We start from the raw sequence: 24,783 nt of genomic DNA, 5'->3' as shown, positions 1-24,783 counted from the left end.
TAACCCCAGCAAGGTTTGAACAGAGGAACATTAGCAAAAGCCCGGGAAGAGTCCTAGCCTGCAATTGGCTGAGACAGCTTGTTTAAAAGGGAGGAGCAGTTTTTCCTGGGGAGGAGAACAAAAGGGATGGGAGAAGGACAGAGAGACAGACTGGAGGCCAGGAAAAGGACCTCACCACAACTGTCCCTCAGCGAGCCCCTGTCAGAGCCCTGAAGAGGTGGCAGGTAGAGGCTGCACCCAAGAGTGATGCATTGTGTCCCTTCTTCTTCCCTTCCCTCTTGGAGCCCAAGCACAATAGTGGACCTGCCTGTCAGGAGACTCCAAGCCCAGGAAGACCCTGCTACAATCCCCTGTGTGGCGTGGGTGAGCACATGAGGGGAGGGGGACATAGGACCAGGGGGAGACTGCCCTGGTTTGCTCCATGAGTGAGAAGACACGTGGGGGAGGGACAGGCTCAGGGTGCCAGAGGGAGCACTGGGCTAGACGGGCAGGGACTGCTCCAGCCACCAGAAGCCCCAGGACAGGCAGGGCCCAGGGAAGGGCTGCATTTTCTAGGTGCTGTGAAGATGTGCTGGGCAGGGGAACTGTTACAACCTGCAACCCAGACACCATTCCCTGCTGTAGCAGAGGATGGGGCTCTGGGCAGGAATTAGCTCTCCTGCAGGGATTATAAGGGAGGAGCCACCACCTGCCACACAGACCCCTGAGGCTTGTGAGATGGACACCAGCAGCAGGGACCACCTGCAGCTCCTGTGCCAGGGGCACAGAAGCAGTCCTGCTCCCTGAGACACAAAGTGAGGGCAGCATACACAGGGTCCTCATAGTTATCCTGGAGCATGCAAGATATAGATTGTGTAAGTAAGTTCTAGATAGCTTATTAGCTGGCGTAGCAATTTATTTATTTGTTGGTTCCTTATTTATCATGGGTAATTTTTATACCTTCCCCTGGTGTATTAACCTTAAGCCACCATTGTCATCTTATGTTTTTGTAACATTACAGGCACTCCTCACTTAACGACCGAGTTCCGTTCCTGCGACTAGGTCGTTAAGCGAATTGGTCGATAAGCGAGGAGCTGCCCCTTGATACTGCGTGCCTTGGCTTGAGACGCTGCGCTGCCGTTTCCACAATACATTTCGTACAATACCGACTGCTCGGAGAGCTGGTCTTAAGTCCGCGTGGTCGTTAAACAGGTAGGTCGTTAAGTGATGAGTACCTGTATTGGTTTTATTGTATTAGATATATATTATCTTGTAAATAATTAAATTCTGTAAATAATTTTATAAATGTCTTCAAGATTGTTTTGATTGTCAGGGGAGGCTCTCCACTTGGGGACCCTGCAGCAGCTACCCAGAGAGCTGAGTAGGGCCACTGGCTACTGGGTACCCCAGGGTCCCACTGTTCAGGTGAGGCTATGGGTAGTGTCATGCTCAGGGTTACAGAAATATTTCAAGGAGGCAGCTGTGCCTTCTTGGTGTGGGATGTTAGTGTACAGACTAGTAATGTCAGGGTTTACAAGGGCATCAGGCCTGAAGTCTGGAGCGACAACTGGTGGGGTTAGAGGGATGAACCACAGTTGGAAGCAATGGGGTGGGATCTGAAACAAGGAGTCGGAAATGAAGCTGGAGGACTAACTAGAATTAGGTCAGGTAGCAAGATGAAGTCAAGTCAAAGTCTAAACATCAAGCTAAAGGCTTAACTAAAATCAGGGGGTCAGGAAGCAAAATGAAGTTCAAAGTCCAAACACTGAGCCAAAGGATTAACCAGAAATCAGAGAGGCCAGGAAGGGCCAAAGCCTTACAGATTACACCTATGATTACAAGGTTGGCCTTCTCAGGGAGGTGGTTGATGTTCTGGATATTACTAAAGAAGTCTGTTGTGTTTTGTAGAAAACTTGCTCTCTGAGTGATTAGTGGTTACCTTAGGATGATTGCTATGAATATGATTTCTAGGGTAGGAGAATAAGATGATCTCTCTAAAATGTTCCTGGGATAGGAGAGTAGAGGATTAATGGAAGCAGTTTTTCGTAAAACTAGTATGGAAAGGATTAGAAAGGATTTTTCAGTTCCAGGGTGAATACTGGTGTGAGGTTCTCCCCATGTTCTATGTAATGAATGCTTATAAGTAGTCCTCTGCATATGAGCGCTTGCCCAAGGTATCGGCTTTTTCTAGCTAAAAATGTTACTGGGGGTTTTTTTACTGTCGTAATGTACTGTGACAAATGACGTAACGTGCATGTTATGTGGTACGTTTAAGTTTCATTATGGGTTAGTATGCTATTACTAGTAAAAGATGCTAGGGGGCACCTCATAACAATTTTATCCTCTTGACTTCCCAGTACTAAATTACAGCAGGGGGCAATTTAGGAATGTATTTAATGATTTCTTTCTTTCTTTCTTTATTTTTTTTACCTTCCTGCAGCTGGGAACAGGCTCCTCCACCAATGGGGCTGGGGTGGGGAAAGGGCTGGGGCCAGGCCGGCTGGGTGTGCAGTGCAGCACAGTGCCGTCGGGGGGGGGGGGAGTAGATAAGCTGGGAGCAGGTCAGGAATGCGGGCATTGGCAGGGCTGGGGGGGCAGGGACAGTGGGTCAGGAAAGCAGGGCACTGACAATGCTGGGGAGGAGGGGGCTGTGGGTCAGGAGTGAGGGACACCAGCTAGGCTGGAGGGGATGGGAGCTGCAGGTAGGGAAGTGAAGGGCGCCAAAAGGGCTGGGTGCTGCAGGATAACTAGGAATGAGAGGCACTGGCATGGCAGTGGGGGTAGGGGGCTTCAGGTGGGGCATGAGGGGTTCTGGTTGAGTAGGGGTCTGCAGTGGGAGTGGGGGGCACCAGCAGAACTATTGGGGGGGCAGGGGGCTGTGGGTTGGGAGTGAGGGGCCCAGGTAGGGTTCAGGGGCCAGGCGGTGCCACACACACCTGCCACCAGCCCCCCACACACTTGTGCCACAACCCCCAGGCCACTACAGGGAGAAGAGTCTCATGCTGTCAGGGGGGCTTGGGTGCTGTGATGCACCAGCTCTGTTATATGTGGCCATTACACCCCAGAGCTAGGGCCACCCCAGCAGAAATGAGGAAGTGAGGGGCACTGGCAGGGCTGGGGGGCAGTGGCTTGGCTGTAAAGCACAATCATGGTTTTTGCGTGATTGTTGTATATTGTGCCTCCTTTAAGACTGGAGAGGACCATTTCCTATCCCATCTCAGACCATTACCTTAAGATTCCCTAACAGAACCTGTAAAACCAGTTGAGTGACTCTGGAGTGGTGACCCCCTGTGGATTGCTTGGTCTGTATTAACAATTTTCCAATAAGGCTGCTTTTTGACAGGGGCCCTGGATGAGGTCAGAAAAGTTATTTAAGGTTGGGACCACCTGGTCTGGGTCACTTCTTCCTCCTGGGGCTGCTGAAGCCTGAACACTGATTTGGGAGCCAGAGGGGCCTGCTTCCTATGCGGGGGCACCCCCTGCTCTTCACTGATGAAGCAAACTGAAGCTATGTGAAGGGAAAGCCTCAGGCAGGGCTGTCCTTTGGAGGGCTGAATCGGGGCAACTGTCCCAGGTCCCGCACTTTGGGAGGCCCCGTGGAGCCAGGTGGAGCATCCGCGGCCCCGCTCCCTGCAGTGTTAAAGGGGTCTCATGGAATCCACCAAGCAGACATGAGGATCAGCACTACAGTTTCACAGGGAGCAATGAGGGTCCCTTTGCAACGCAGACAGACCTTCTCTCTCTAGCAGCTCCCTGTGGCACAGTGAACCCATGGAGCAGCTCATGGACTCTCCCAGAGCTAGTGCCACACCAGCAAGAGTACTGGCAGGGCTGGGGAGCAGGGGATGTGGGTTGGGAGTGAGAGGCACCCCAAAGCATGACAAATCAGTTACCACACTTTGATTGAGCTTTTTTTTTTTTTTTTTTTTTAATTTAATGCAGAGTCAGACATGGTTTTATCATAGTATTCTGCAGAGTCCAAGGACCCCCGGTCTGCTTTTTGAGGGGAGACATGAAATCTGACAGTGCATTATCCTATCAGCATTTTCACAGTAACCCTATTTGCATGTCAATTCTGGTTTTCTGCAGCTCAGGTTACAGTTTTTTCATCAGCCTGTGTGTTGAGGGAGATCTCCAAATGTGGCTTTCCAGGAGTTTGAACAAACACCAGCCCAGTTAAAAAAAACCCAACCATTTCCTCTCCTAGAAGCTGACTTCTGTGATGTGACTCTTCTAGGGCCAGCAATATTATTGTTTTCTTGTTGCTTACTCCATTAGGAATGGAGGAAGCTCACGCTCCTAGATTTAGCAGGCTGCAGTTTGCTCCTTATTCCCAGGTCTTTATTCCTGGTTCCAGGTTCCTTTTTCAAAGCTAATCTATACCCAATAAAGGCTTCCTATTAATGAATTATATATTCTGAAGAGAGAGAATGTCATTAGCTATGCATATTTACCAAATAATATGTAAATTAATATCTTGCATCAAGTACAGAGCCCTAAATGAAGATCATATTAGGATGGGGTTATGGGGCAAAATACTTCTTGGGCTACCCCAAACTTCCTGCCGATGCCACCGTGGGGCTGTCCCAAAGAACCCTAATTGCAGTCCTGCCCAGCCCAAAGCACAGTTTGGCCCTGCCGGCCTGCCAACTGACAGCCCCCATGCCCACTGTACTAAGTATATGGACCTGAATAAGGAACTGGCTTTTGGGCTGGGATTATGGCTGGAAATCCCCCTTGACCTCCCCTGCCCCCATGACTCTGTGCCACTGGGGAACTGTCCCAAACATCTCTGACCAGAGTCTTGCGCAGAGTTAAGCGCTGTTGGTTCATAGTTTCTAGGGTCAGAAGGGACCTGAACAAATCATCAATTCTGACCCCCTGCCCTGGGCAGCAACGAGTGCTGGGATCATAATAACCCAGCCAGATATTTATCCAACCTCCTCTTGAAGACCCCCAAAGGTAGGGGAGATCACCATCTCCCTTAGGAGCCCATTCTAGAGCCTAACAGCCCTAACCATAAAGTAATGCCTCCTGATATCACGCCTGAACCTACTCTCAATCAATCTGTGGCTGTTATTCCTTGTTAGCCCAAGTGTTGACCAGGGGAATAGAGCCTCACTGGGCCTGTGTGAATAGACAACTATTCGATTTGGCTTTGGATTTGGATTTGGATTTGGCTGATTCGGACTTGGCCAATTCAGTTCAGAGATTCGAATCGCTTTTCTGATTCGATTTGGCCAAATTGATTCAGAAAAGATTCGGAAAAGATTTGGCAATTCAGAGATTCAGCCATAGGGTATAATGGGGAACCAATGAAATATCTATAACTTTGTTGTTTTTTGGATGATTCAGATAAAACTTGTAGGGATTATAGCCTCTACTGAAGACATGAAGGCTGTCAAGTTTCAAGGTGATAGGTGGAGGCGTGTCTGAGAAACTGCACCTCAAATCCTGAAAGCAAAACTCATGTCACACATGTGTGTTAAGTCATGGTGGTGAACAGGCCACAAAGCCTACCAAGTTTCAAGAAGATCGGTGCAGGGGTTTATGAGAAACTGCACCTCAAGCTGCTGATAAGCAAAACTCATGTCATGTGTGTGTGTTAAGTTACAGTGGGGTTAAAACTGCAGGGGTGGTAGCTCTTGCTAAGGCCACAAAGCCTGCCAAGTTTAAAGGAGTTAGTTGCAGGGGTTTCTGGGAAACTGCACCTCAAACTGCTGACAAGCAAAACGTATGACAGGTGACACTGTGTGTGTATGTTAAGGCACAGGGTGGTGAAAATCACAGGCCTGCTAGGCCCTGCTGTGGCCACAAAGCCTGCCAGCTGTCAAGGAGATAGGTGCAGGGAGAGCCGGGGTTGTGGGGCCCCGCACCTCTGGCTGCAGGCAGACAAAACTCATGACATGGGTGCTGGTGGGACTGTGTGTGTGTTCAGATTCACTCTTCATGGCACTGGGGCCTCTGCACAACACGGCAGTGTACCCCCATGAGGTCTGCTCCTCCCCTGCAACCTTGGTCATGTCCACCACTGTAAACAATGGCAGGTAAAAATAACTTAGCTGGCTCAACACCCATAGCACCAGCACCATTAAAGGTAGCCAGATGGAACTGTCACAGAGCTTTTCTTTTTATAAAGGAATTGACAGCAAGAAGTAAAGATGTTGTGTTGGATATATGTTACTTGTGGTGTGTGATGGCTTATCTTGTGTTTTTATGTTTATATGTTTATTATGAAAAAAATGGAATAGTTAGAAAAATATATCTTAGGAAGCTTTCGGGTTGAAAAACCCTTTGTCAGGCTGAGGAAGTCCCTGCAGTTGGTGTGTCTCCTGGTCCCGCATGGAAGGAATAATAAAGAAGCCAGAGGCTGGCCTGGCATGCAATGCAGGCAAGAAAGCCAGTCAGTGAAAATGGAAATGGAGGCATCAGGGGGTGAGGGACAGGCTGGGGTGGGGGTGGGAAATGGGGATATAGCAGTTCAGGTAAAAGTGCAGAGGTACCTGGGGAGTCAGATGTCCAGCAGGTTGCAGCATGTCAGAATTCCACTGTCTAATCTATATTGAGTCCCTTTCACCCCACTGTGGCTTAACACACACACGTGACATGAGTTTTGCTTTCAGGATTTGAGGTGCAGTTTCCCAGAAACCCCTGCACCTATCATCTTGAACCTTGGCAGGCTTCATGCCCTCAGCAGAGACTACCATTCCTGCAAGTTTAATCCAAAGCAGCCAAAAAACAACAAAGTTATAGATATTTCATTGATTCCCCGTTATACTCTCTGGCCAAATCTTCGAATCACTGAATCTTTCCCGAATTGATTCAGAAGCTCCGAATCAATTCAGAAAGCCTAAAGCTTCTAGCAATTTGATTCAGATTCATAGACTCAGCCTCCAAATCTCCCAAATCATCTCTGAAGCTGAATCGTGATCTGAAGCTTTGCACAGCCGTAAGCCTCACCTATTTTCTGCTGGTCCCCCCGGTGAGTTTATAGACGACCACCAGATCCTCCCTCAGCCTTCTCTTGTGGAGGCTGAATAGGTTCAGGCCCTTTAGCCTATCTTCATATGGCCTGGCCTGCTGCCCCCTGACCATGCGAGTGGCCCCCCTCTGGACCCTTTCAAAGTTAGCCACATCCCTCTTGAAGTGCGGCGCCCAGAACTGGATGTAGTACTCCAACTGTGGCCTGACCAGCATTGCAGAGAGGAAAGTATCACCTCCCTGGACCTGCTTGTGATGCATCTGTAGATGTACGACAAGGTGTGGTTAGCCTTACTGACTTCTTCCTTGCATTGGCAGCTCATGTCCATCCTGGAGTCAACAATGACTCCAAGATCCCTTTCAGCCACTGTGTTGTTGAGAGGGGTGTTCCCCAGCCTATAGGTATGTTGCAGGTTCCTTCTCCCTAGATGCAGCACCTTGCACTCGTCTGCATTGAATTCCATTCTATTTTCATCTGCCCACCTCTGTAACCTGTCTAGATCTAGTTGGATTCTGTCCCTCCCCCCCCCAGTGTGTCCACTTCTCCCCACACCTTTGTGTCATCAGCAAAGTCGCTGATAAAGATGTCTCTGATAAAGATGTTGAATAGCACAGGCCCAAGGACCAAGCCCTGGGAAACTCCACTGCCCACATCCCTCCAGGTCGAAAACAACCCATCCACCACCACTCTCTGGGTGTGACCACTGAGCCAATTTGCCACCCATCTGACTGTGTAGGCATCAATGCCTCAGTCCTAGTTTTTTTATGAGCATGGGGTGAGAAACAGTGTCAAAGGCCTTCTTGAAGTCCAGGTAGATGACATCCACCTCAATGCCTGCATCCAAGGACTTTGTGACCTGGTTGTAAAAGGAAACAAGGTTAGTCAGGCACGATCTGCCCACAATGAACCCCTATTGGTTGCCCCTGAGCATTACCTTCCTTGCTGGGCCCCTGCAGATGTGCTCCTTAATAATTTTCTCAAAGGTCTTCCCAAGGACCGAGGTGAGATTAACTGGCCTATAATTAACCGGGTCCTTCTTTCTCCCCTTCTTGTAAATGGTGACCACATTGGCCCTTTTCCAGTCCTCTGGGACCTGGCCAGAGCACCACGAACGCTCATATAGCCATGCCAGGGGCCCTGCTATGACCTCTGCCAATTCCCTCAGTACCCTCGGGTGAAGAGCATCTGGACCTGCTAATTTAAACACGTCCAACCCCTCCAGAAGTTCCTTAACTAGATCATCCCTGACCCTAGGCATGGCAGTGTGTCCCCTGAGTCTGTCTGTAATCCTAGTGGGGGAGTTGTCCCAGTCCCTGCTCAGAACTATGGGGACAAACAACTCGTTGAAGAGATCAGCTTTTTCCTTTGCTGCAATCACCAGATTGCCAAGCCTGTCCTGTAGGGGCCCCACCTTACCTAGTGCTTTCTTCTTACTCCCTATGTATTTGAAAAAGGACTTTTTGTTACCTGCTGCTGGCACCTATGTCCATATTGGAATTTGGAGACCAATAAGCAGTGGCCATTGCCCGCCCCTGGTGGTGAGCCTGAAGTTAGACTATGCTAAGCCTCAATATCTCATTGGTTGGCATTAGGCAGGATGTATGGAAGGTAGAGCCCCAGAATTGAGGACATTGTGTGAGAGCCAAAAGGGGGCCAAGAGAGACAGGAATCAAGAACTTCCTCAAATTAATAAGTTTTACCAACAAAGGCCTGGCAGTAGAGATTACTTGGTCACCTTAAGGACTCACACAGTCAGGCAAGCTGTTGTCTTACAAGGGGATAGGTGTGCCTAGTCAGTCTGAGAAGTCTAAACGCTCCAACGAGCTCCACAGTAAATTAGTCAGCTAGAGTAAAAGTAGGATGGGGCAAGGGGTGCTCTGCCCCAGGCATAGGTCTGTTCCTTTAAGCATGCTTTATCCTCCAGACACTTCTCCATGGGCTGCCACCTTGACAGTGTGGAGAAGCTTGTGTGTACCAAAGTCTTTAAGAGGTACACCATCAGAAGTAGTTTTGTAGTGATGAGTTTTGTACTCTTGTACTCCTGGTAGGGTCATCTACGGCAGTAAGGTCAAAGGTGAGGTATCAGATGAGCAGCAGTCCGACACAACACAAAGACCTCAACAGTGGAGCAGGTAGATCCAGAAGGCATACTTCTCAATGGCTGTGCCATTAAGCAAAGGCTACAGTGGAAGAGTAACCCAAGTTGTCTTGGATCTCCTTGCCATTGGACAAAGGTTACTTCTCTACCAAGATCTGTGCAGGTTTCAATGCACAATGGCCTCCTCACATAAAACAAGTCATGCACAGACATCTCCCACTTATGGAACATCTACTACAATAACCAATACCCATACCTTCTATAAAGTCCTGTGGTGATGGATGAGTGGTGACGGGGACAGATAAAATGATCACTGGGAGTCCCTAGTCATGGATCCACATGCAGGTGGCAATTGCATGATGGTCCCTTCACCTTTGATATGGGACAAGAGGGTGATTTAGGAGCTGCAATCGCATTTGAGCAGTCCTTCTTAGAATTCCCTCTGTTCACCCCACATGGAGAGGGGACTAGAAAAGGTACCCCAAACATAGGCTGTCCCACTTTACCTTACACGACTGGATAGCTGCTTCCAGGGGCATCACTCTAATTGTGATTGAAACATAAAATTATCTTTTGCATCTTGGAATGTACAAGCCCTACTAGACAACCCAAACAGTGACAGACATTAACATAGAACAGCTACTGTCACCTGAGAACTCTCAGGATATAACATCGATATCGCTGCTGTCAGTGAAACAAGATGTGCAGACAAAGGCCAACTGAGGGAGGATGGGGGTGGCTATACGTTCTTCTGGAAAGGGAAACCTGTAAACAACAAATGAATACACAGCATTGGTTTTGCTATTAAGAACCAGATGATCAGTGGAATGATTGAATTTCCTGTTGGCCTCATGACTCATCCTCCTTGGAGACTTCAATGCGAGAGTTGGCCAGGACTTTAACATGTGGACGGGCACCATTGGGAAGGAAGGAGTGGGCAAGGCCAATTCCAACAGCATCCTTTTACTCAGAAAATGTGCAAAGCATGATCTTGTCATTACTAATGCTATCTTCAGACAATGTGACAGGTATAAAACAACATGGCAATAGGCCCAATTGAACCACGTCATTGTAAGAGCCCATGATCTAAAACATATCCATATCATGTGTGTTATACGAGGAGCTGATGACTGCTGGACTGATTATCATTTAGTGAGATCAATCATGTCCATCAGGGTTGCACTGAAACATCAAAAGCAACCCAGATCAGTCTAAAGACAGTACAACATCAAATGCCTTCAGAACCCTAGACACAGTGAAGCCCTCCAAACACATTCCAGTAAGAAACTTGCCAGTCTTAGGTTTGAAAATGATAACACTTGTGTTGAGCAAGATTGGCAAGCTTTAAAGGAGACCAGCCATGAGGCTTCCACAGAATCAATTGGCTTCATCACTCCACACCATCAGGACTGGTTTGGAAAAAACAATGCTGAGATCAAAGCCCTTCTCAATTGTAAGAGAAAAGCTTTCTATAATGGGCAAAAGCATCCTACATCCAGTCAGAAGAAGGGAACTTTTTGATGGCTTAAAGCTGAAGCCCAGAGGAAGATTTGAAAAATCAAAAACAAATGGAAAGAGAATGTAAAAGAAATTCAACAATTTTTTACCATCATGACATGTGGAGTTTCTCCTTGTACAATCGAGGCTGTGTATGAACAAAATTCTCATGGACTCTCCCCATTAGATCTGAAGAATGCTGTACACTCTGCAAAGACAACGAATCCATCAAAAACTGCTGGAAAGAGCACTACCAAAAGCTTCTGAACCAAAAATTGACAGCACCCTCCGACCCTTGGATAAATTTGTCCATAGCAATGCAGACCACTCCTCTACCCAAAACAGCCCCTTCTTTTCCAACTACAGTTTCCACCCCTACTTTCACCCTATTCTACCCACTGCCTCAGCAGCCCCTGCAGTTGCAGATCTGGTAACCCACCTGCAGCACATACAGAAGGACTTGAAAAACCAGGCTAGCAAGCCAACTAACACTACTCCAAATCACTTGTGTTCAAGGTGGGAGACAAGGTATGGCTATCCACCCAAAACCTGAAAAACAGCTGACCCTCCACCAAACTAGATCACTGATACTTCAGAGCATCCTTGATCACTCCAGTTATCAGTCCAGTAACCTGCCTGCAGCTGCCTGATTCCATGTGGGTTCATCCTGCTTTCCATATTTCCCTGCTGAAGCCCAACACAGAGAACCCCTTTCCAAGATGTTCCACTCCATCTCCCCAATCTGTGCTGGTCCAGGGCAGGTGGAATTTAGAGTCAAGAAGGATGTTGACAGCCATAAAATGTGGGGAAGGTCCTTGTATCTAATTAATTGGGATGGCCATAGGCCATTGGTCCACTCATGGGACCCATGGATAATGTGCATGTTCCCAACCTGGTACAAGAATTCTATCAGGCCCATCCAGAAAAGCCTGGCTCAAAGGCACCTAAAGGTTGTCCTAGGATGTGAGGGTAGGGGGTACTGTAATGATACCAGAGCAGAGCTCTAGACCTAGCCAGCCCCAATCAGGGAGGCAGGGCAATTCATTTCCTGGACAGGCACTACCTGTAGCTACCCAGAGCAGCACCCCAGTCCGAACTGGGCTAAGTGAGATAATCAGGGCAGCCAGTCCCCTAAACCACAGGCAACTGATTTTACCTGCTTCAGCTCTCCAAAGCCAGGCCCAGCCCATAGTCTTCTTGTCCAGGCAAAAGCAAAAGTTCTTACTCCTTACCCTCCATGTGCTTCCTTGCTGGTTCTTGGTTTTTGACTCCTGGCTCTGACTCTAGCTTCCAATTCTAGTAAAACCATTGGCATCCCGTGATTCTGGTTTTCTGCTTTTGATTCTGGTTTGACCTCTTACTTTTAGTTTCTGATCCTGGTTAACCTTTGGCTTATCCTGTCTCTGCCTCTGGCTTTTGACTCTTCTCTGTCTGGATGTCAAGTACTGCTCCCTGGTCCAATTTCAGCACCAGACCCTTATGTCCCCCCAGCTCCTGGGAAACCAACCTGGGACTGCATCCATGTTTCAGGTGCCTAACCACTAGGCAAGACTGCTGATGCACCGGTCCCTAACACAGACCTGCTGAAAAAAAATTCCACAAAGACCACATGCAGTATACTGGTCTTGGTTTCCCCAAGGGCCTACCATTAAGTGGGGGGCAATGTCAGGCCACAGCCTCAAACCTGGGACATCAGCCTATCATCATACTACTCATCTCAACCTCCCACCCTATAGCTAATCATTCAGGTTGATTAAGGTTGGTTTAAACCATTCAGTTTAAATGGACAGGCCTAACCTTCTTCTGCTCATTCCCTGTAACCACAATGGTCAGCTGGCTTGGCAGTGATGAGGCCTTACTTAGATTACTGTGTCTAGTGCTGGGTCCCATACTTCAAGAAAGATGTGGACAGATTAGAAAGAGTCCAGCAGAAAGTTACAGAAATTATTAGAGGCCTGGAAAACATGAATTATGAGGACAGGCTGAAAGAACTAGGATTATTTAGTCCAGAGAGGAGAAGACTGAGAAAGGATAATAGTCTTCTAATACCCAAAGGGTGTTTATGAAGAGGATGGAGGTAGACTATCCTCTTGTGGCTGTAGCATACAGGACTAGGACTAGCCTCAAACTGCAGCAAAGAAAACATAGGTTGGAGATTAAGAAGAATTTCTATGAGGATGGTTAAGCACTGGGACTGACTACCTAGCAAGTGTGTGGAATTTCGGAAGCTGGAGCCCCATGCACTGGGACAGGAGCCACCTGGCTGTAGCTTCCCCCCTGCCCAGAGCAGTGCAGCAGGGGCAGGAGCAAGAGAAGGCACCACTACTGGAGGCAAAGGGAGCTGAGCAGCACCTGGGCAGCTGTAGCTGCACTGCGAACAGCCCCCGGTTGGTAAGCTGTGTGTGCTGGCTGGGACCAGGGCCTGTGGGCATGGGCAGAAGTGAGGCATGAGCTGTCCCAGGTGGGGCATGTCCCCATGAAGAGTGCAGCGAGGGCAGCCATGGCCCAGATCCAGTCAATTGGCAGGCGTACTCTGTGGGCTGGATCCAATCAGTTGGCAGGCTGGATCTGGCCTGTGGGCCATATTTCGCCCACCCCTAGGTTAGACAGATACTTGACTGGGATGGTTTAATCAGGGATGATCTTGCTTTAAGAAGAGGGATGAGCTTCTGAGGTTTCTCCAGGCCTGCTTACCTACAATCCTATGAATACCACCTGCATAGCGGCTGTGGCTGGCCTGCCCTCCCACCCCAGTAACCCATATCTGTCTTCTCTTCTTTGATCTGGACTAAGGACTTTGATGCTGATATTCAGATTTTTGTGCACATGTGTAGCAGGGATTTTTCGTATCCCAAGATTTTTCACTGTAGGCCCCAGGAGAAGGGAGAGTTTGATTTTACTCTAGCTACTAGGAAAAAACAACCTTCTGCACTCTCCTCATATTTATATATATGATGATACCATATTAGGCTCCTTCTGTTGTGTGCATGTGGCGGTTGAGGTGTACAATGGACATATGCCATTAATGAGGCAAAACAACAAAGATGAGTTGGGAATGAGATGTCACATGCATGGATTTCACATGATTATTTGTTTGAAAGACATTTAGAGCTCACACACTTTAAGAGTGGAATTGAGCTGTGAAAAATCTCCAAATGTTGAAGTTGTTTCTATTGCACAGTGAAATGGAGCAAAGTATTTGGCAGCGTATTTCTGACAATTTTTTTTTCCCACTATCTCTCTGCATGTGCTGCATTGGGAACTTAGTACAGGGATCTGGATTCTGCTCTAAAACATTGACGGTTGCACTGATCCAGGGTTATGGCACCTAAAATGCTTTTTTGGATGTAGTCCCAACTGCTATTGTAATACGTAACTGTGGTTATCTCAGTGACCAGCTGAATGTCTCCAATAACACAGGTTCAGTGTTTCTGAGAAACTTTGGTAAAACACCTCCATCCATTCCTGGTGCTTCAGAAGTACTTAGAAGAAAGAAAGCATTTTCCTTTTCAATCAGGAAAAAAAATTCTCTTCAATCTCTGGCTAGCTTCCTCTGATAATTGTTTTAAATGTATACTATAAAAACTGTTCATACCCTTCATTACTCTCTTTATTATCAGCAATGTAGAGAGAACACTAAAGCTGCCTAAATGGATCATTAATTTCCCTATAATCTGTTGTATATTTATTTGGGGACTCATAATAAATTTTTGGAATTGATCTTGCAGATAACTTCCAAGACAACATTTTATCCACTTCACTATTTTACTCAGAATGTTTTGCCACGTTCTTCCTCCAGTTATTAAGTTATTATTATTAGCAGATCTTTCAATAAATTTCTGTCCTTTAATGGAGTGCATCCAAAAGGGCTGTAGCTGTTTTCTCTGATATGAGAAATTATAGGTTTTCGGAAGCTATCTAGCATGAGCTCAGCTTACCCTCCTCTTCCTGTGCCCTTCCTTACACCCACAGAGCAAAGTTGCAGGTGGTCACTTTCTTCCTTGGTGCTTCCTTCATTAAAAAGCTTTATTTAACATGGTATTACTTCCCTTTTAAGTACACAGAACCATACTAGTTAAGGTAACTAGTAGGGTGAAAGTGCTAGACTTTAGGAAAGCTGATTTCAATGAACTCAGGCGATTAGTCAAGGACACACTGCAGAGTAGGAGTTTTGAAGTGATGGGAGCCCAAGAAGGGTGGCTGTGCCTTAAGGAAATGATCCTTCGGGCACAAAGGGAGACAATCCCGATGCGAGGAAAAAGAGGGAAAGGGGGCAGGAGGCTTCCCTGGCTGACCAGAGAAATCCAGGGCAGCCTATGGGCCAAAAGGGGAGCACATAAAAAGTGGAAACAGGGAGAGATTACCAAAGAGGAGTATACCTCCTCTGCTCGCGCTTGTAGGGAGGCAGTTAGAGGGGCCAAAGCTACCATGGAGCTGAGGATGGCATCCCAAGTAAAGGACAACAAGAAATTGTTTTTTAGATATATAGGGAGCAAAAGGAAGGCCCAGGGAGAAATAGGACCCCTACTAAATGGGCAGAAGCAATTGGTGACAGACAGGGGGGACAAGGCTGAACTCCTCAATGAGTTCTTTGCCTCAGTGTTCCTAAGCAAGGGACAAGACGAGTCTCTCACTGGGGTTGTAGAGAGGCAGCAGCAAGATGCCAGACTTCCATGCATAGACCCTGAGATGGTGCAGAGTCACTTGGAAGAACTGGATGCCTTTAAGTCGGCAGGCCCGGATGAGCTCCATCCGAGGGTGCTGAAGGCACTGGCCGACGTCATTGCAGAGCCACTGGCGGGAATATCTGAACACTCGTGGCGCACGGGCCAGGTCCTGGAGGACTGGAAAAGGGCCAATGTGGTCCCCATTTTCAAGAAGGGGAGGAAGGAGGACCCGGGCAACTATAGGCCAGTCAGTCTCACCTCCATCCTTGGCAAAGTCTTTGAAAAAATTATCAAGGCTCACATTTGCGAGAGCCCGGCAGGACAAATTATGCTGAGGGGAAACCAGCACGGGTTCGTAGCAGGTAGATCATGCCTGACTAATCTAGTCTCTTTTTATGACCAGGTTACGAAACCCCTGGACACAGGAGTAGGGGTGGATGTCGTATACTTAGACTTCAGGAAGGCCTTGGATACGATATCCCACCCCATACTGGTGAACAAGTTAAGAGGCTGTGACTTGGATGACTACACAGTCCGGTGGGTGGCGAATTGGCTAGAGGGTCGCACCCAGAGAGTCGTGATGAATGGGTCGGTTTCAACCTGGAAGGGTGTGGGCAGTGGGGTCCCGCAGGGCTCGGTCCTTGGACCGATACTCTTTAATGTCTTCATCAGCGACTTGGACGAGGGATTGAAATGTACTCTGTCCAAGTTTGCAGATGACAAAAAGCTATGGGGAGAGGTGGACACGCCGGAGGGCAGGGAACAGCTGCAAGCAGACCTGGACAGGTTGGACAAGTGGGCAGGAAACAACAGGATGCAGTTCAACAAGGAGAAATGCAAAGTGCTGCACCTAGGGAGGAAAAATGTCCAGCACACCTACAGCCTAGGGAATGACCTGCTGGGTGGCACGCAAGTGGAAAGGGATCTTGGAGTCCTAGTGGACTCCAAGATGAACACGAGTCGGCAGTGTGACGAAGCCATCAGAAAAGCTAATGGCACTTTATCATGCATCAGCAGATGCATGACGAATAGATGCAAAGAGGTGATACTTCCCCTCTATCAGGCGTTGGTCAGACCACAGTTGGAGTACCGCGTGCAATTCTGGGCACCGCACTTCAAGAGGGATGCGGATAACCTGGAGAGGGTCCAGAGAAGGGCCACTCGTATGGTTAAGGGCTTGCAGACCAAGCCCTATGAGGAGAGACTAGAGAACCTGGACCTTTTCAGCCTCCGCAAGAGAAGGTTGAGAGGTGACCTTGTGGCTGCCTATAAGTTCATCACGGGGGCATAGAAGGGAATTGGTGAGGTTTTATTCACCAAGGCACCCCCGGGGGTTACAAGAAATAATGGCCACAAGCTAGCAGAGAGCAGATTTAGACTGGACATTAGGAAGAACTTCTTCACAGTTAGAGTAGCCAAGGTCTGGAACAGGCTCCCAAGGGAGGTGGTGCTCTCCCCTACCCTGGGGGTCTTCAAGAGGAGATTGGATAAGCATCTAGCTGGGGTCATCTAGACCCGGCACTCTTTCCTGCCTATGCAGGGGGTCGGACTCGATGATCTATTGAGGTCTCTTCTGACCCTAACATCTATGAATCTATGAATCTATACTGGATATCAGGAAAAAATGTCTTCATGATTAGAACAGCGAGGCAGTGGAATAGGCAGCCTAGGGAAGTTGTGGCATTTGCATCACTGGAGGTGTTCAAGAGGTTGAATAAGCATTGGTCAGGAAAGATCTAGGAAAAGCTATGCCTATGCTCTCCTTTGGGTATTTCCCATGCTTCTGGCCTTTGCTGGTTGTTGTCTGAGGCTGAGAAGGAATACTTTTTCCCCTCCTGTTGCCACGTATGTTGGGGGGGCAGGTATCCTCCACAGAAGCACTGGGTGTTGGCAGCAGCCAAGGCTGGGGATTTTGACTGAGCTGTGCCAATGCTCCTGCTGGAAATAAAACCCAGGGGTTCCTGGCTATTTGCCCCTGCACCAAGGGTCAGACTGATCACCACTTTTGCGGTCAGGAAGGAATTTTGGCTAGATCAATATAGATTGTTGGGGTTTTTGCTTTCCTGCAGCAGGGGTTTGGCCTCTTCCTTGGATCTCTCAAGTGTATATTAGCAACCCTTGCAGGTGCAGGACACTGACCACTATTGTATCCCTGCGTTATGGGTGATAGGTTAGGATAATATGTCTTGTGCCTGTGTGACAGTGTTGATTTGTGTAGTTTTAAGACTAGGTTAGACAAGAATTTCTGTGGGATTGTTTAGAGAGGGCTGACCCTGCCTTGAGCAGGATGTTGGACTAAATGATCTCTGACGGTCCCTTCCAGCCCTACTTCTCTTTGATGCTGTGTATTAAAGAGGAGCAGGACAATGCAGAATCAGCTCAGCTGACTTTAAATGACACCGCTTACCCAGAGAAAGCCACTCTGTACTTGGAGCAGGCAGAAATGGGGGGCAGGACAGGACTTCTGGAGCATGAGCTAGACTAGCAGTTCTAACCCTGTATTATATTGTGAAACTCAGGTGCTCAGGTGTTACAAGTACAAGAATCTATTATAAATACAGGGCAGGATTTTAGGATGCCTGTAGATGTACATTACAGCATGTCAGAGCAGACTTGATTAATCAGGTCTGCTGGAGTGTGCTAATTAGTGCGCTCCAGCAGCCTCCCAGTCTCATGTATTCAGTGTCCCGTGCTTCAAAATGAGCTTTAGTTAAAGTGCCCCTGCTGTCATTTTAAAGCACGGGACACTGAATACACAAGTCGCTGAAGGTACTTTCTTAGGGCTGTTCTAATTAAAGTGGCCCCCTACCCCCACAGAACATGTAAAGGTGCCCCTATTGCCCTTAGTGTGCTACCATGGTGCTTACCCAGCCATATAAGCACTCACACACAGTTTGTGATTTTGTTACCTCTGCAGTGTGGATGCAGACGTGTGCACGCCCAGAGTATTTGCAGTAGGCTATGCACTTAACTGGACATGTTTGCAGCTACGTACTGGTGTTAGGTGCCTGAGGAAAAGGGCCCTCCCATGCATTAGCCCCAGTAACCAGAACAGTTTAAGCACTTACCCAGGAAGCAGAAGAGCTGGGTTACAGACCTCCCCATCACCCAGAGAGGATTTGAACCTGTGTCTATTTGGCTTCTTAGCACAGTGATCTAACTATTACACCATGGGCATTACCCACTGTCCACTTCAGCACTCCTTATGAAACAGAACTACTATACATTGCATTTACTAGACATTGGATAAAATGGATAGAGACAGTGGGGAAGTTTCTACCACATTAGGAACAAGGGTCCAGACTAAAATCCAGGATCTGTTTCCTTTTAGTGACTCATCCAACTCACTTAACCACACACCTCCGGCTTGCTCTCTTTTCTCTGGCTCCACATATCTCCACTGTTGCCAGCTCTCATGATTTTTGGCATTGTTCTTAAAGTCTCCGCTTTGGGATTGTAAAAAACTTGGCTCTTTCATATGTAAGTGCCCACAGTGTCTTGTGTATTCAGCATCCCGCACTTCAAAATGGCAGCAGAGGCACTTTTACTAAAGCTTGTCAAATGAGCTTTAGTTAAACTGCCCATGCCACCATTTTAAAGTTCAGAGACACTGAATAAATGAGATGCAGAGGCTGGTGGAACATGATAAATGGCACGCTCAGCCCACTTAATCAAGTCTGCTCTGACACATTGTAATTACAGCACATCAGAGCAGCATCCCCCCACATCTACAGGCACCCCTAATGGAGAACAGGGTGATCAGGAACAGTCAGCATGGATTCAACAAGAGCAAGTGATGCCTGACCAACTTAATTTTCTTTTATGATAATGCGAGAGGTTCTGGGGATAAGGAGGACCAGTAGATGTGGTATATCTTGACTTTAGCAAGGATTTTGACACTGTCTCCCATGACATTCTTATTACCAAGCTAAGGAAATACAGACTACATGAAAGTACTGCAAGATGGATATATAACTGGTTGGATCATTGTACTCGGCAAGTAGTCCTCAATGGCTCAGTGTCTAGTTGGGAGGAGGTAGCAAATGGGGCTCCCCAGGGGTCTGTTCTGGCTCTGGTATTGTTTAATATGTCCATTGGTGATTTGGATGATTGTATCAAGTGCAGACTCAGCAAATTTGCAGATGACACCACATTAGATGGAATTGTGGACTCTCTGGAGGGTAGGGCTAGTATTTATAATGACCCAGATAGACTGGAAAAAAATGGTACAGTACTGCAGAGAAGGACCTGGGGGTTATGGTGGACCATAAACTGAATATAAGCCAACTGAGTGCTCTTGTTGTAAAAAGACCCAACAACATGCTGGCTTGTATTAACCGGAGTGTCACTTGCAAATCCAAGAGCAATGATTCCTCTGCTTTATTCAGCACTAGTTATGTCTCACCTGAAGTACTGTGTCCTGTTTTGCCCCCACATTTCAAGAAGGATGTGGACAGTTTAGAAAAACTCCAGTGCAGAGCAGCAAAAATTAGCAGGAGCCTGGGAAACAAGGTTTATGAGAAAGGCTGAAAGAACTAGGGTCATGAGTGACTGGTGCCTCCCGAGTCTGAGGGGGGTCACCAGATGGCTGACGGGGGGTGGGGGGTGGGGGGCAGCAGCCAATCACCGAGCCAGCAGTGAAACTGGAAGTGCACTTCCACCGCAACTTCTGGTTTCACGGCTGGCGCTTCCAGAGGGTGCATGGCCAATCTCAGGGACTGCACGTGTACCCGCTACACATCACCAATGACTAGGGTTATTTAGTCTGGAGAAGAGAAGGCTAAGGCGGGATCTGATAATAACAGTCGTCAAATACCTGAAAGGTGATTATAGAGATGGGTTTTTCTCTGCGGCTGTAGGGGAGAGGACTAGGAGTAAAGGCTTCAAGCTGCAACGGGAAATTCAGGTTGGAGATTATGAGGAACTGTCTGATTATCAGTGTGGTTAAGCATTGGAACAGGCTACCTAGAGAAGTTGTGGAATCTCAATCCTTGGAAACTCTCAAGGGCAGGTTAAACAGACACTTGGCTGGGATGCTGTAAGGTAGACAGTTCTGAGCTGACGCCACAAGGTTCCCAACGCAGCTTGCTTTCAGGCTCCAACCTCCTCACCCTTGCTTCCAGGCTGTCTAGGTCCTGCCCTCTCATGGTTATCTTTCCTGCCACAACTCCCTATGAACCTGCCTACAGGTTCATAGGGAGGCTGCCACAGGAGGCAGATATGGAGTTTGGGGTGGGTCCCTGTCCAAACTAAGTCCCTTCCGAGCCTTGGCTCACTTTTACTCTGGCTGGGTCCTGCAGCCCAGGGTCCACCACACCAGGATCCTAGGTTCTCAGGCTCCAGCTCCAGCTCATCCCTCTGCGGGCTCTGGGCCACTTGGCCCCTAGGTATGCCCCCTTTGTGGGCACTGTATTTACTCCCCCCAGTCCTGTGGCCAGATACCCAGTTCTCTGACAAGCCACAATCCTCCCTGTTGCAACGTATTTGGGCTACTGACCACATGCAACACCTCAGGGCTCCAGGATCCAAGGAGTGTTGTAAACTGAGTGCCTCTGTTGCACCCCAGTGGCCTCCAATCCACCCCTTACAGACACTCTGAACCTCTGGTACAAATGTAAATCAAAGTATGAGCATCCACTCTCAAACAACAAGTTTGCCAAAAGCAAGCTCCCCTGTCAGGGTTAATTTTCACCCCAGGGTAACACAAAAGGTACAATGTACTTATCTCACATCACTTGCAATGTAGAGTCTCTTCTGCCCTTCTGTGGTACACAGTCCTTACCCCCAGGGTGTCCTTGTCTCCAGGCTGTTTAGACTGGCTCTGCCCTGGAGCTCTGCAGCTCCTACAGCCAGACTGCCTCTTCTGGGCTAAGCCCTGGGCTTTTGAGCCTCTGCCTGGGTCACCTGGCCCTCTAATTCTGTCCCAGGCCTGCCTAGAGCTATCTTCAGACAATGTGACAGGTACAAAACAACATGGTAACATGCCTACTCAAAACAATGGCACCTCCTCAACTATGTTACCATAAAAGCCCATGATCTAAAAGATGTCCATATCATGCATGTCATGAGAGGAGCTGATGACTGTTGGACTGATCATCATTTAGTGGGTTAATCATGTCCATCAGGGTTGTGCTGAAACATTGAAAGCAACCCAGATCAGTCCAAAGACAGTACAACATCAAATGCCTTTAGAGCCCTAGACACTGCTAGGCTTCCAAACACCTCTCAGTAAGAAACTGGCCAATGTTAGGATTGAAAGTGTTAATACTTGTGTTGAGGAAGATTGTCAAGTTCTAAAGAAAACCAGCCACGAGGCTTGCACAGAATCAATTGGCGTCATCACCCAATGCCATCAGGACTGGTTTGATGAAAACAATACTGAGATCAAATCCCTTCTTGATTGGAAAAGAAAAGCTTTCTGTATTGGGCAAGAGCATCCTACACCGAGTCAGATGCAGGGAACTTTTTGACGGCTTAAAGCTGAAGCCCAAAGGAAGATTTGAGAAATCAAAAACAAATGATCGAAAGAGAACATGAAAGAAATCAACAATTTTTGACCATCATGACATGTGGAGCTTCTCCAGTGCAATCAAGGCTGTGTATGAACCAAATTCTTGTGGACTCTCCCCTCTTAGATCTGAAGGGTCATGCTCTGCACATTTACTGAGTAAAAGGATCCTGTTGGAATTGGCTTTTCCCTTCCACTCCTTCCTTCCCAATGGTGCGCCTCCACATGTTAAAGTCCTGGACAACTCTCACATTGAAGTTTCCAAAGAGGATGATCTTGTCCTCTTTCAGGATGATAGTCAGGATTTCATCAAGGTCAGAATAAAACTGTTCTTTCTATTCATCCTCAGCAGTGAGTATTGGGGCATATGCACCGATGACTGTAGCAAATGAATTGTTGGTCAGTTGGAGGCAGAGAGTTGTGAGGCTCTCGTTAATGCCAACAGGGAAATCAGTCATTCAGCTGACAATCTGTTTCCTAATGGCAAAACCAACACCATGTATTCACCTGTCTTTTGCTGATTTCCTTTTCCCAAAGAATCTATAGCCACTCCCCTCCCCACTCACCTGGCCTTTGTCTGAACATCTGGTCTTGCTGAGATCAGCAATTTCAATATTATATTGTGAGAGTTCTTGGACAACAATAGCTGTTCTGTATTTGGGTCTGTCACTGTTCGGGTCATCTAGTAGGGTTCGTACATTCCAGGATACAAAAGACATTTTTGTGTTCCAATCCCGATTAGAGAGATCCCCCTGGAAACTGCTATTCAGTCATGTAAGGTAAAATGGGACTGTTCAGTTATGATCACAGCTGCCAAATTACCCTCCTGTCCCATATCAAGGGTGAACTGACCATCATACGATCGCCACCTGTGTATGGATCCGTGACTAGGAACTTCCAGAGATCACTTCATCTGTCTCTGTCATCCCTTGTCTATCACCACAGTACTTTGTAGAAGTTCTGGGTATTGGTATTGGTTATTGTAGTAATGTTGCAACAGTGGGAGATGCCTGGGCATGACTTGTTTTACATAAGGAGGCTGTTGCACATTGAGAACTGTACAGATCTTGGCAGAGGAGAAACCTGTGTCCAGTGGCAAGGAGATCCAAGACAACTTGAGTTACTCTACCACTACAGCCTTCATCCACCTTTGCAGCCATTGAGAAGTATGCCTTCTAGATCTACCTGCTCCTCTGTTGATGTCTTTGTATTGTGTTGGACTGCTCTTCATCTGATACCTCATCTTTGACCCTACTGGAGTACAAGACTCCTGACAGTGTAACTCTTAAGGTCATCAATACATGCAAGACTCTCCACCCCATCTAGGTGGCAGTCCATGGAGAGGGCTGGCAAGGCAGATCCCTTCACCAAAAGAATTAGTCCTCATCTTCTCCCCAGGGCAAGCCAAGAAAACAGAAAGGAACACACAACAACAGCATTTTATAAAGGAGATGTGAGATCTGTTTCATTATCATATCTTTATGTCATCTGTATTAATAGCCAACATTTAATCACATGTTAGTGATTACCGCTGAAGTGTTATCCTTTAGCAATCACAACATTGTATACTTTCTGTTACATCCAGTTGTTTGTATTATTAAGTGTGAATTATAATGTTAGGAGCAGGATGTGCTTAGAAATATCTTTTACTGATCTTGAGAGAGTTAGGAAAGATGGTGGGCAAGAAAGGTCTGCGTCTAGCAAAGGCATCCTGTACCCAAAAACATATCTGCCTCTTGTCCCAACTTTGTAGCTGGTCCAATAAATGTTCTTGTCAAGCAAATCCCTGAGTCATTCCACCTATAGCAATACTACAACCCCCATTCTAATATTTGCCTAAGTTTATAATGAAGATGACCTGCATCATTTAGACATCTTTCTCAGCACTGAGTGATCAGGATGGGATGAACTGGTTATTTATTTCACTGCTCCCTGTATCAGCCCTGAGACTGCAACCAGCCATGCAGCTGCCCCTCTGCTCTTCCAGGTTGCTTCCTCATAGCTGACTCTTTGCTGTTGTGATCTTTTATGCTGTTTGGGGTCCGCCACACTCCAGGGCAAATTGATGTGTGGGTCAGGTGGCACTGGCCCTATGCACCTATCCCACATTATGGTTTTCATGGAGTATTTTGAACCCCCTTTAAAAATTACAACCTAATTTCACTGCCTCTCCCATAAGCCCACAATTCCAAGCCCCATCTTTTCTCTTGGGTCCAGCCAAGTCTCTCACCCAGTTCCTGGTCCTTCATGGGAGGCCATGGCCAAATCCACTTGGCATTGTCTTGGCTGTCTCTATGGCAGTGATGGAAGAAAGGATAGCTGGAGGAAGGACTCCTCCAGTACAGCCAGTTGACATCAGGAGGGCAAAGCCTCCTCAGCTGTGGTGGAGATAGTTGCCAGGGCCAGTCTGGATGGGTTGACAATTTGCACTGATGCCATCAGTGACAAATGAGCTAGAGAAAGGTAATCTTGGGAGAGGAGAAGTGGTGCCAAGATTACTGGGTTCCATCTCCAAATCTGGGAGGGGAGTAGGTTCAAGCAATTAAGGGTAGAGCATTTGGGGGAGCAAGGACATAAACCAACAGACAAAGGGTGAGGGGGTCCCAAAATGCCACAGCCTCCAAGACCACTTCCTTTCCCCTCACGTATACCAGTCCCATCGCCATCACTGTTCTGGAGCATAGATAATACGATGCTCAACTGGGGCACTGAACCCAATCTGTGCCACCCCACATGAGTCCCAGTCAGAGGAGAAGATCAGAGCCCTGTTGTACCGGATGCTTCACAGACCTCAGCCAAGATCAGGGTCCCCATTGTACTCAGCATGGCCAGTCTCTGCCCCAAAGCACTCACAAAAAAATCATTTTTCTTACAGCTGCTCAATATCCACAGCCATCAGTCTCCACCACAACCACCACTCACCTTCTCCTGTTCATATTCTGTTTTCTCCTAACTATAGAATAGTGGAGCAGAGACCATGGCCCTGCTAAATTCTCCCTCTTTCACTTACAGAACTTTTGGGGAGTAGGACCGGGATAACAGCCCAAGGCAT

The sequence above is a fragment of the Alligator mississippiensis genome, chromosome 3 (assembly GCF_030867095.1).
Source record: "Alligator mississippiensis isolate rAllMis1 chromosome 3, rAllMis1, whole genome shotgun sequence".
In the NCBI taxonomy this organism is placed as follows: domain Eukaryota; kingdom Metazoa; phylum Chordata; order Crocodylia; family Alligatoridae; genus Alligator; species Alligator mississippiensis.
This window is presented reverse-complemented; position numbering follows the sequence as displayed.